This window comes from Leopardus geoffroyi, chromosome C1 (genome assembly GCF_018350155.1).
Source record: "Leopardus geoffroyi isolate Oge1 chromosome C1, O.geoffroyi_Oge1_pat1.0, whole genome shotgun sequence".
In the NCBI taxonomy this organism is placed as follows: Eukaryota; Metazoa; Chordata; class Mammalia; order Carnivora; family Felidae; genus Leopardus; species Leopardus geoffroyi.
Genome location: NC_059328.1, coordinates 65,584,303 through 65,596,193, shown reverse-complemented (window position 1 = coordinate 65,596,193; position 11,891 = coordinate 65,584,303). Strand labels below are relative to the sequence as shown.

The window sequence follows — 11,891 nt, the reverse complement described above, 5'->3', positions numbered from 1 at the left end:
TTTATACTTTAGGTGATGGAAAATCAATAAAAGAATCAATTGCTTAATGAAGTTGAATAGAGTTAAAATGGATGAACAATGATCATTCAATGGTCTCCTCAGAATTCTCTTAGAAATAGCTTGTGATTTCCAGCCTTAAAGCCTCAGGAACAGATCCTGAAGTTCATAAACATTTCAATTTTATTATAATTGAAGTTAGAAAATTGACTTCAGGGGCGCCTGGGTGGCTCAGTCGGTTGGGCGTCCAACTTCGGCTCAGGTCATGATCTCACCCTGTGTAGGTTCCAGCCCCGTGTCAGGCTCTGTACTGACAGCTCAGAGCCTGGAGCCTGGCTTGAATTCTGTGTCTCCCTCTCTCTCTGCCCTTCCCTACTCTCACTCTGTCTCTCTGTGTCTCTCAAAAATAAATAAACATTGAAAAAAAATTTTTTTAATTGACTTCATTTGTTTGAACCACAGTTCCTACAATTATAATGTAAGTGATCATTAACCTATGAGGAAGCTTGTTTGTAAAGGAAAATGTGAATTTTAATTCAGTTGTCAAAAGAGTGAAGGGAAATCTTGTTACAAAATACAAGAATGGCCCCTTCAGCCCTAGTTCTGATTGCTGACCACTTTAACCACAGTGGCTAAAACCCAACAGCAAACCCAGAACCAAATGAAAATGGCCTCACAGCAGCACAAATGCGTCTGTTACAAGATGCTAAATCTTAATGCTAATCAGGCCTTTCCCAATCTTTTGCTAATTCAACAAAGCAAGGTTCCAACCAGAGCACGCAGATGATTGCATGGAACACTTTTTGGCAGGGGCCGTAGGCCGACCATCTAAAAAACCTGTGACTGTGAAGGTACAACCAGGAGCTGCTCTTCAGAACTGCATTGGTGTAGTGTAGTCAGAGAATATCACCATTCTAAGGCACAATAAAATACGTTTTTTTAAAAGGATGAGACTGAGTCATCAAGAAAATATTGAATGTTTATGAAAATAAATGGAAACCCCTTCAGTAAGATTTCCATTAAAAATGATTAACAGGGGTGCCTGGGTAGCTCAGTCAGTTAAGCATCTGACTCTTGGTTTCGGCTCAGGTTATGATCTCATGCTTTGTGGGTTTGAGCCCTGCATCAGCTCTGTGCTGACAGTGTGGAGTATGCTTGGGATTCTCAATCTCTCTCTCTCTCTCTCTCTCTCTCTCTCTGCCTCTCCCCTACATGCTCTCTCTCTCTCTCCCTTTCTCTTATGATAAACTTAAAAAAAAAAAAAGATTAAGAAAAGTGGTATAGGCTCTTAAAGTAGTATTGCTATCTAGAAACTTCATTTATTTGGAAAATTCCATTTCCCAGGAGCCATTGCAAATAATGATGCTTTTGGCATCTCCATGAATTAGAGGTAACTGCATCAGCTCACCTTGGACTAACTACCATCTACAGTTTAATTCTATTGAGTGGAAAAATTCTCCCAGCCCTCAATAGCATGAGAATGACTGAGGCACTGGTCCTCAGACAGCAGCTCCAACTTCCTGAGCAGGAGACTGAAAAGGGCAGTAGAGGAACAAGATGACAATTACCTCATATGGGCCCAAGGGTGAGCTCCTTTCCGACCAGGTAAGGCTCTGTAGAGAGGATGAAGTCAGTAGCCACATCACCAGGGGCCAGATATCCTAGGAGAAGTTATGTAATGAAGGTGTCCAGCTGGGAAAAGCCCACCTAATTCCACATTTCCTGCCTGTGCCCAAGACCCTGCTCACCCCATCAGGGAAACTGCCTGTGAAACAAAAAAATAAGGGAAAGGACACTCCAGCCACCACAGACATGGTAAACACAGCCATAACTACAGCCTATACAGAGGCAAAAAAAACAACCTATCTTTATGTAGTTAAAGAAGCTTTAGAAAATATAGATGCAGAAAGAGAGAGGGGAAAAGAGCCGACTACATACATATACAGTAAGTGTGCTCATATGCAAAAAGGATATATTAGGATCTTCTTTTCATTTATCAATATATACCTTAACAGAATCATTTTGAATTGCATCATATCCAATTTTACAGCCATATCCTTTTAATCAATCCCATGTTTCGGGGTATCCAAATTCTATTTTGTTATTTCTTGAGGGTGTCAGAAAGCCCTGGTTCAATACCAACTGACCAGTAGAGAGGAGTCAGACCCTTATTTTTTATAAAAGTTGGATGGAGGACACAGATCAGGTGTGCAGCCCAATGAGACTCCTAACAGGGTATCTGGAGTTAAACAGTTTCCTAGACAGACACAGGTAGAGCTGGAAAACTGCAGGCTTCCCCACAGTCAGGAGGCCTTCCCCATAAAAGCTGCACTTGGCAGGAAGCCAGTGAGGGCACATGCTCTGCAGGTAGAATGATGCAAAGTGTGAGAACAGTGGGAGCAGAGCCCTGACCACAACCAAACAAGCTGCTCCTTTTCCCCTGGGGAGGGGTCTGCGGTGGAAGAGGGCTGGAAGTATTCCAGAAGTGGCTGTCCCCCAACACAGAAACCAGGCAAAAGCAGGTTACCTACTCAGTGCCATTTCAAAAACAAGGCTGTGATAACTATGCTTAAATTTTTACCTTTCTGCATTTGTCCTATTATTTTCTTAGAACAAATTCCTAGAAGTGGGATTCCCAAGTCAAAGCTAAAAGCATTTTTAAAATCTTTCACACATACTATCAAACTGCAGAGAAGACTATAGATTTACACTCCCAACAGCAATGGATGAAAGTGCACACTTCTTCACTCCCCTTGCTGTTGTGATAGGTTAAAATGGTATCTCATTATTGTGCTCGTTTGCATTTTGTTACTAGGAAGGCTAAAATCTTTCCATTGGACATTTTTATTTTTTTCTTTTCAGACTCCTTTGGTATGCCCTCTGCTCATTTCTTTGGTGAGATTTTCATATTCTTATTCGTTTGTAAGATGCAAAAACATTTAAGCAAGTCACTCTTCTTAATCTTACAATTGTGATGCGTCACATAGCAGTTAGAATCATAAGCCTAACACAGCATGATACAGAGGTTGAGAATGATCATTTCCATATTTATTAAAACTTTTCCTCATATCAAAGCAAGAACTTATTTGAAGAAGGGACAGGCTTTTGGAAAAGGTCAATATCTATAGCCCACAGAAGTGCTTGGATTTAATATCCTCTGATATTTAGTCTATGCACTGACATTTTTATTTCAAACTTTAAGACACTTCATAATTATTAATCCAGAAATCTGAAATTTTTTTCTTTTTTTTTAAGGAGAAAATAGTTCATGTTTCATTTTAATTCCAAGTACAAGAGAGACAGTTAAATTTCTTTAAACAACTGCTGACATCATCTCGAGGGGGTGAGGGCAGGAAATGACAGACCTGCATTCAAACACAATAATCACTTTATTACCAGATCTAATGACATGTCTGGGAGAGACCCAGAGTCTTGTCCAGTTAATGCCCCCTTGCCCTTCCCTTTTTTATCAAAAAAAAAATCCTTAACAGATGTGCTTTATTTTGAACATATTCAGTACACAGAACTTTAAAATTTTGAAGAAAAACTCAGGGTAATTACTTGTTCTCTTTATTAAAAGATTGCCATCAGAAATATCAGGTATAAACAGCTGACTGAGGCAAGGTGCACAGTTAAATGATTGAACTGATACAGACATTTTAAAATAAACAGTTCCCAGTATTTTGATCCACAATCTGCCAAGGATAGCTACTTTATGTTTTTAGGTAATACAGTTAAGCACTGGTAAACAAAACATTCTTTAAAGAACTTTAAAACTTTTAATGCATTATTCAATATTTTTAAGTTATTTAAATTCCAGTTAGTTAACATAAAGGGGAATATTAGTTTCAGGTGTACAATACAGTAATTCGACACTTCCATACAACACTCAGTGCTCATCACAAGTGTACTCCTAATCCCCATCACCTATTTCACCCATCCCCCCCATCCACCTCCCCTTTGGTCACCATCAGTTTGTTCTCTATAGTTGAGTCTGTTTCTTGGTTTGCCTCTCCCTTTTTTCCCCTTTGCTCATTTGTTTTGTTTCTTATATCCCACATAAGTGAAATCATATAGTATTTGCCTTTCTCTGACTTCTTTCGCTTAGTATAATGCTGTCTAGTTCCATCCATGTTGTTGCAAATGGCAAGATTTCATTCTTTTTGATGGCTGGGTAATATTCTACTGTATAAATGTACCACATCTTTATCCATTCATCAATCAATGGACAGTTGGGCTGTTTCCATAATTTGGCTGTTGCAGATAATGCTGCTATAAACATCAGGGTGCATCCCTTTGAATTAGTGATTTTGTATTAAGTAAACACCCAGAAGTGTGATTGTTGGATCATAGGGTAGATCTATTTTTAACTTTTTGAGGAAACATCATATGGTTTTCCACAATGGCTATACCAGTTTGCATTCCCACCAACAGTACAAGAAGGTTCCACATTCTCACCAACACCTTTTGTTTGTATTATTGATTTTTAGCCATTCTGACAGATTTGAGGGAATATCTCATTGTAGTTTTCATTTATATTTCCCAGATGATCAGTGATGTTGAGCATCTCTTCTTGTGTCTGTTGGCCAGCTGGAGGTCTTCTTTGGAAAAGTGTCTATTCGTGTCTTCTGCCTATATTTTTTAATTTTTCTTTTTTTTAACGTTTATTTATTTTTGAGACAGAGAGAGAGCATGAACGGGGCGGGGCAGAGAGAGAGGGAGACACAGAATGGGAAGCAGGCTCCAGGCTCTGAGCCATCAGCCCAGAGCCCAATGCAGGGCTCGAACTCACGGACTGCGAGATCATGACCTGAGCCGAAGTCGGACGCTTAACCGACTGAGCCACCCATGTGCCCCCTGCCTATATTTTAGTTGGATTATTTGTTTTGGGGTGTTGAGTTTTAAAAGTTCTTTATATTTTTTGGATATTAACACTTTATCAGATAGGTCATTTGCAAATATCTTCTCCCATTCTATAGGTTGCCTTTTAGTTTTGTTGATTGTTTCCTTCACTGTGCAAAAGCTTTTCATTTTGATGAAGTCCCAATAGTTTATTTTTGCTTTTTTTTCCCTTGCCTCAAGAGACATATCTAGAGGGGCGCCTGGGTGGCTCAGTTGGTTAAGCGTCTGACTTCAGCTCAGGTCATGATCTCACAGTTTATAAGTTCGATCCCCACCTCAGGCTCTGCACTGACAGCTCAGACCCTGGAGCCTGCTTTAGATTGTGTCTCTCTCTGCCCCTCCCCCACTTGTGTTCTTTCCCTCTCTCTCTCTCTCAAAAATAAATAAACATTAAAAAAAAAGAGAGACATATCTAGAAAGAAATTGCTATGGTCAGTGTCAGAGAAGTTACTGCCTATGTCCTTCTCTAGGATTTTTTTTATGGTTTTAGGTCTCACATTTAGGTCTTTCATCCACTTTGAATTTATTTTTGTGTATGGTATAAGAAAGTGGTCCAGTTGCATTCTTTTGCATTTTACTGTCCAGTTTTCCCAATATCATTTGTTGAAGAGACTATCTTTTTCCCACTAGATATTCTTCTTGCTTTGTCAAAGATTAATTGACCAGGGTGCCTGGGTGGCTCAGTTGGTTTAGCATCCGACTTTGGCTCAGGTCATGATCTCACAGTTCGTGGGTTTGAGCCCTGCATCAGGCTCTGTGCTGACAACTCAGAGCCTGGACCCTGCTTCTGATTCTGTGTCTCCCTCTCTCTGTGCCCCTCCCCCACTCACACTTTGTCTCTCAAAAATAAACATTAAAAAAAATTTTTTTAAAAAGATTAATTGACCATATAGTTGTGGGTTTCAATATCTTTGTAAGGGGTCTTAAAATAATGGATATTGAGCAAATGGTAGTAAACAATTCCTTAACAAAAAAATGTGCTTAGTCATTCTTTCTGTTAAAAAATGTTCCATTTTGAGAGCACCTGGGTAGATCAGTCAGTTAACTGATCTCTTCTCAGGTCATGATCTCATGGTCATGAGATGGAGTCCTCTGTCTGGCTCTGAGCTGGGCGTGCAGCCTAAGATTCTCTCTCCCTCTCCTTCTGCCCCTGCCCTACTCGCATGTATGCTCTCTCATGCTCTCTCAGAAAAAAAAAAAAAAAGAAAGAAAAAAATCTTCATTCTTTTTAATTCCCTTCTTAACAGTAACATACTTTTAAATCTACCAAATCAATAAATTTCAGAATTCTAAAATTCGTGCTAGTATGAATTGTCCCAAAATATTCCCTTCATCATCTTTATGCTTCTCCATAAAGTATAACAATACCTGTTAGAGCCCTCATCATTCACCATTCATTAATTCAATAAACATTTTGAGAAGCTGCTAACATTCTTAAAAACTTAGTCTCTGCTACATTAGGAGCTAAGGTACAAAGATAAGTAAAACAGTTCTTACCCTCAAGGAAAACATGGTCTAGAGTTTATGGTCTAGCAGGGTAGACAGTGTACAGTTTATAGTGGGGGAGACAGAAAAAGAGAATCCACTGTGGTATAATCAAGTACTGACACTGAGCCCAAGGAAACAGTCACACTGAGGCTGAGGGAATCAGAGAAGGCTTCTAGGAGGAAGTGATGAGTCACTGAGTCCTGGACAATGAGCAGGTTCTAGCTAGGGTGATTCAGGCAAGTGTAAAGGCACAGAGGCAGATGGGTCACAACGAGGAGAACCAGTAGTACAGTTCAGTTCAGATGAAGCATAGAGTTGGGGTGGGCACAGTCAATGGTGAGAGCACTACAGAAGGAATATTACATCTTTACATCTCAATGAATGCTGACAAAAGTTGATGCTGAAAGGCTATTCTTACCTTCCTCCCCCCATTTCACAGTTAAAGAAACAGAAAAATTAAAATTAAAATTTTAAATTAAGTAACTTGCCCAAGGTCATATATTGTAGAAGTGGCTAAAATAAAATTCCAACTTAGAAATTCTGATTCCAGAGCCTAGGCTCATCTGCTAATCATGAATGGATTGTATGCTATGCTAAGGAATTTGAATTTCACCTTGAAGGTCATGTGAGGACAACAATTTTAAGCAGGAGAATGCTAGAGTCCATTTTGCCTTTTAAAAGGATGACCCATACTGCTAAAGGGACGAAGTGAGGCTAGACCTGAGATGGAACTATGTAGGGTTCTGCCTGATGTACCCTGCACAACTAGAGGGAGGACCATCAAATGTGGTCTATGAATGGCACTCAAAGTTGTGCAATGCACAACCTACGTGACCACATTTAATGTAACTGCACGTTAGGAGGTTATTACAGTAATCCAGACTTAAGATGTATGAGGGATTGAACTAAAGAAGAAGGGAATGGTTTATAATGCAGAAATAACAATGTAGAATCAACAGGAGCTGGTGGCTGGGTGGATGAAGATGGTGACACAGAAAGAGCAGTCAAAGAAGTTTTATTTTGTCTCAGTCTAAGTTGGAACTACATTTTTTCATCTTCCCTACTTGGTTCTGGGTTAGAAACTTGCACATGATTTGGAAAATGAAACGAAGGAGTCAGCCCTTATGCTCTGAAGGTCATCATGGTTACAGGCGAGTAGAGTAAGATGCAGAGAAGCAAGTGCCAGTCTGTGCTTGTTCTTCCCCACTCTACACCTTCCTCTGCCTCCAGATCCAGCTGTTCTTCCCATCTGCCTGTCCTGCTGACCAACAGCAACCCATGACCAGATACCCAACTGCAAACTCACAGAAGCAACCACGAGGACCAGATCACAGCCTTCCACAGACCTCCATGGGAGTGGAGTTCTCCTTTGTGGACCCTATCAGCAGATTCCCCTCAAGCTCGGACTTGTCCACCATGCCAATGTTTCAGGAAGACTGCTTGATGACCGCCCTGCTTCACCAACTCTCCTTCCTAGACCCTTACTTCCCCTGATCCCAGCAGGCTTTTTTTGTAGCAACTGAAAAGATTATCCTGAAAGGCATATAGAGCTGCAAAGAACATAGAAGAGTCAAAACAACTTTGGAAAAGAAAAAATTCGAAGGACTTACACCGTTTGATGTCAAGACTTATAAATGAATCTATGACAGAGCTGTAAAGATGGACACCCAAATTACACAGGGGCAAAACATGTGGTAAACTTGCCTGGGATAACTTGGAAGGCAGAACATTGACACTGTAACTCTGGGGGAAGTGGTTGGCAAGAGAATAATTGTGGGCTTTTATTTTGTATCTCAGGCAAAGTATTTTTTTTCCCTCATTAGCTCTTTTTTTTTTTCAATATATGAAATTTATTGTCAAATTGGTTTCCATACAACACCCAGTGCTCATCCCAAAAGGTGCCCTCCTCAATACCCATCACCCACCCTCCCCTCCCTCCCACCCACCATCAACCCTCAGTTTGTTCTCAGTTTTTAACAGTCTCCTATGCTTTGGCTCTCTCCCACTCTAACCTTTTTTTTTTTTCCCCTCCCCCATGGGTTTCTGTTAAGTTTCTCAGGATCCACATAAGAGTGAAACCATATGGTATCTGTCTTTCTCTGTATGGCTTATTTCACTTAGCATCACACTCTCCAGTTCCATCCACGTTGCTACAAAAGGCCATATTTCATTCTTTCTCATTGCCACGTAGTATTCCATTGTGTATATAAACCACAATTTCTTTATCCATTCATCAGTTGATGGACATTTAGCCTCTTTCCATAATTTGGCTATTGTTGAGAGTGCTGCTATAAACATTGGGGTACAAGTGCCCCTATGCATCAGTACTCCTGTATCCCTTGGGTAAATTCCTAGCAGTGCTATTGCTGGGTCATAGGGTAGGTCTATTTTTAATTTTCTGAGGAACCTCCACACTGCTTTCCAGAGTGGTTGCACCAATTTGCATTCCCACCAACAGTGCAAGAGGGTTCCTGTTTCTCCACATCCTCTCCAGCATCTATAGTCTCCTGATTTGTTCATTTTGGCCACTCTGACTGACGTGAGGTGATATCTGAGTGTGGTTTTGATTTGTATTTCCCTGATAAGGAGTGACGTTGAACATCTTTTCATGTGTCAGGCAAAGTATTTTAAGAAGTGAGCTCAAGTGAGGCACCTGGGTGGCTCAGTCGGTTAAGTGTCCCATTCTTCATTTCAGCTCAGGTCATGATCTTGCAATTTGTGAGTTTGAACCCCACATCAGGCTCTGCGCTGGCAGCATGGACCCTGTTTGGGATTCTCTTTCTCCCTCTCACTGCCCCTCCCCACCTCAAAATAAATAAACTTAAAAAAAAAGAGCTTGTGAAATAATTGGCCAATTTGCAAGCCAATTTGGGAGCCTAACGAGGAAGGCTGTATGAAAGCTATTGGGCCCCAAATTTTAAAAGACAATTTTGAAAATATATCTGAACACAAAATCCCATTAAAATCTAGCTTTGTTGCTGCCACTGGGGCTAACAAAGTTAGTTGTGGTTGGGTTTGAGGATGAGGAACCCTGACTATAGAGATAGAACGGTCTCCCATTGTCCCTGACACCCTGACTTCCACCCACTCATCGTCATTAGAGGAAACACAATCCCTATGCAAAGGAATGTGGAGGAGAGAAAAAATACCCATGCCACCCTCCATGAACTGTGGACATTGCAGCAGCATCAATCTCCTAAAGTGCTCCTGCAACAAGATGGACAGAAGGGCCCTGCCTTCATTCTGGAGATTCTCACATCCAGATAAACTCCAGGTCTAAAGAATGTGCTGAAAATCCAAGCTTCAGGAATATATGTAATTTCTCTTGGAACCGGGCTTCTAACAACTTTTATGTATGTCAACAAAAGTACTGTAAATTGGGCTTTTCTAAGAAAAAGTGCCCAAAAATTCAGTATACTTGGTATTCTTGGCAGAATCTTTTGTTCGCTTTCATTTTTCAGTCACTTTATTGCAACTTAATCTTTGTAAATACTACTTTGGGTCATCCAAGCTTCTGGAAGTACTTTGGATTATTGGAATTATAGTCTTCATTCTGAAAGTCTTCTTCATTGGCTCAAAATGCCTTACTTTATTGGGTACCCTCTTTCATGATGCCTTTTAAATCCAAGGATTACTGGTATACATTCTTAGAAGAATTGTGTCAGTATAAATGAATTTTGTTCCATATCAGTTTGGTTTCATTACCTCATTAGCTACAGGGAGTTTGGTAATATAACTAGATTCTTGGGATATTACCAGCTTATTTTACTTCCTTTTAAAATTTTGGATTCTTTTTGGAAATCTGAGGACTTTCAGACAGGTTTTGTAATACTTTTTACATGACCAAGCTATAGAGTGACTTGTTCAGATGATATTTGATCAATATGTCAAGCAGAATTTCTTGAGATTATTTTTCCCATCTGTCAACATATATTTTCTCAAGAGTACATTACCTCATCGTTTCACCAAGAGAATGTCCACTGGTCAGAACTGTGATTTCAGACCATGTAACCAAATGGCAAGATGGGGATACTTCATCACACCTTCAAATATAAGTAAGTCCAGGGGTGCCTGGGTGGGTCAGTCAGTTGAGCATCCGACTTCGGTTCAGGTCATGATCTCATAGTTCATAGGTTCGAGCCCCATATTAGACCCGCTGTCAGTGCAGATCCCACTTCAGATCCTCTGTCCCCCCTCTCTCTCAAAAATAAACATTTAAAAAAGAGAGACAGAAACAAATATAGTTAAGTCCTATAAACTATTAAGACTACAACATATTAATTTCATTTGGTTGTACTGACCATTGCTAAAGTCATCAGGATAGATTTTAGTATGCACTGTCTCAAATAAACTTCAAAAAAAATATGTAAGTAATGTTTAACCTAACGTCTATATTGACATTTATTCTATCCTAATTACTTGACATGTGATTGCAGTATAAAACTATAAATGTATTTTCTTACTAATGTTATCAAAAACAGCAACTGCGTAACTAAATTAAGAATTAATGGCTTCAGAGGAATTCAGGCATTCTTTTCAAACAATGTTTCAAAATAAGGAATATTTTTATGATAAAATATATCTTTATCCAAAATCTCAAAAATTCTTAAAGTTTTCATAAAATTTATATATTTTTTAATTTGAGAGGGTGTGTGAGAGAGCAGGGGAGAGGCAGAGAGAGGGGAAGAGAAAGAATCCCAAGCAGGCTCCACACTGCCAGTGCAGAGCCTGACGTGGGGCTTGAGCCCACAAGCCATGAGATCATGACCTGAGCTGAAATCAAGAGTCAGATGCTTAACTGAGACACCCAGGTGCCCCAAAATTTACAGTATTTTATTTTTTATGATTTTTTTTAATGAGAATTTCATTTTAATGTTTTTTTAATTTACATCTAAATTAGTTAGAATATGGTGCAACAACGATTTCAGGAGTAGATTCCTTAGTGCCCCTTACCCATTTAGCTCATCCTCCCTCCCACAACCCCTCCAGTAACCCTCAGTTTGTTCTCCATATTTAAGAGTCTTTTATGAAAAAAAAAAATTAAAAAAAGACTCTTATGTTTTGTCCCCCTCCGTTTTTATATTTTGTTTCCCTTCCCTTTGTTCATCTGTTTTGTCTCTTAAAGTCCTCACATGAAGTCATATATTCGTCTAATTTCACTTAACATAAGTGGGTTGTAGGGTAGTTCTTTCCTGCATTCTCACCAACATCTGTTGTTGCCTCAGTTGTTAATGTTAGCCATTCTGACAGGTGTAAGGTGGTATCTCATTGGGGTTTTGATTTGTATTTCTGTGATGATGAGTGATGTTGCGCATTTTTTCATGTGTCTGTTAGCCACCTGGATGTCTTCTTTGGAGAAGTGTCTATTCATGGCTTTTGCCCATTTCTTCACTGGATTGTTTTTTGGGTGTTGAGTTTGATAAGTTGTTTATAGATTTTGGATACTAACCCTTTATCTGATATGTCATTTGCAAATATCTTTTCCCATTCTGTCGGTTGCCTTT

General features: G+C 39.6%; 1 pseudogene; it reads left to right on the top strand.

The window, feature by feature from the left end:
* Positions 1-1,554: 1,554 nt before the first annotated feature.
* On the top strand, positions 1,555-10,529 carry LOC123596812 (annotated as a pseudogene).
* Positions 10,530-11,891: the final 1,362 nt, after the last annotated feature.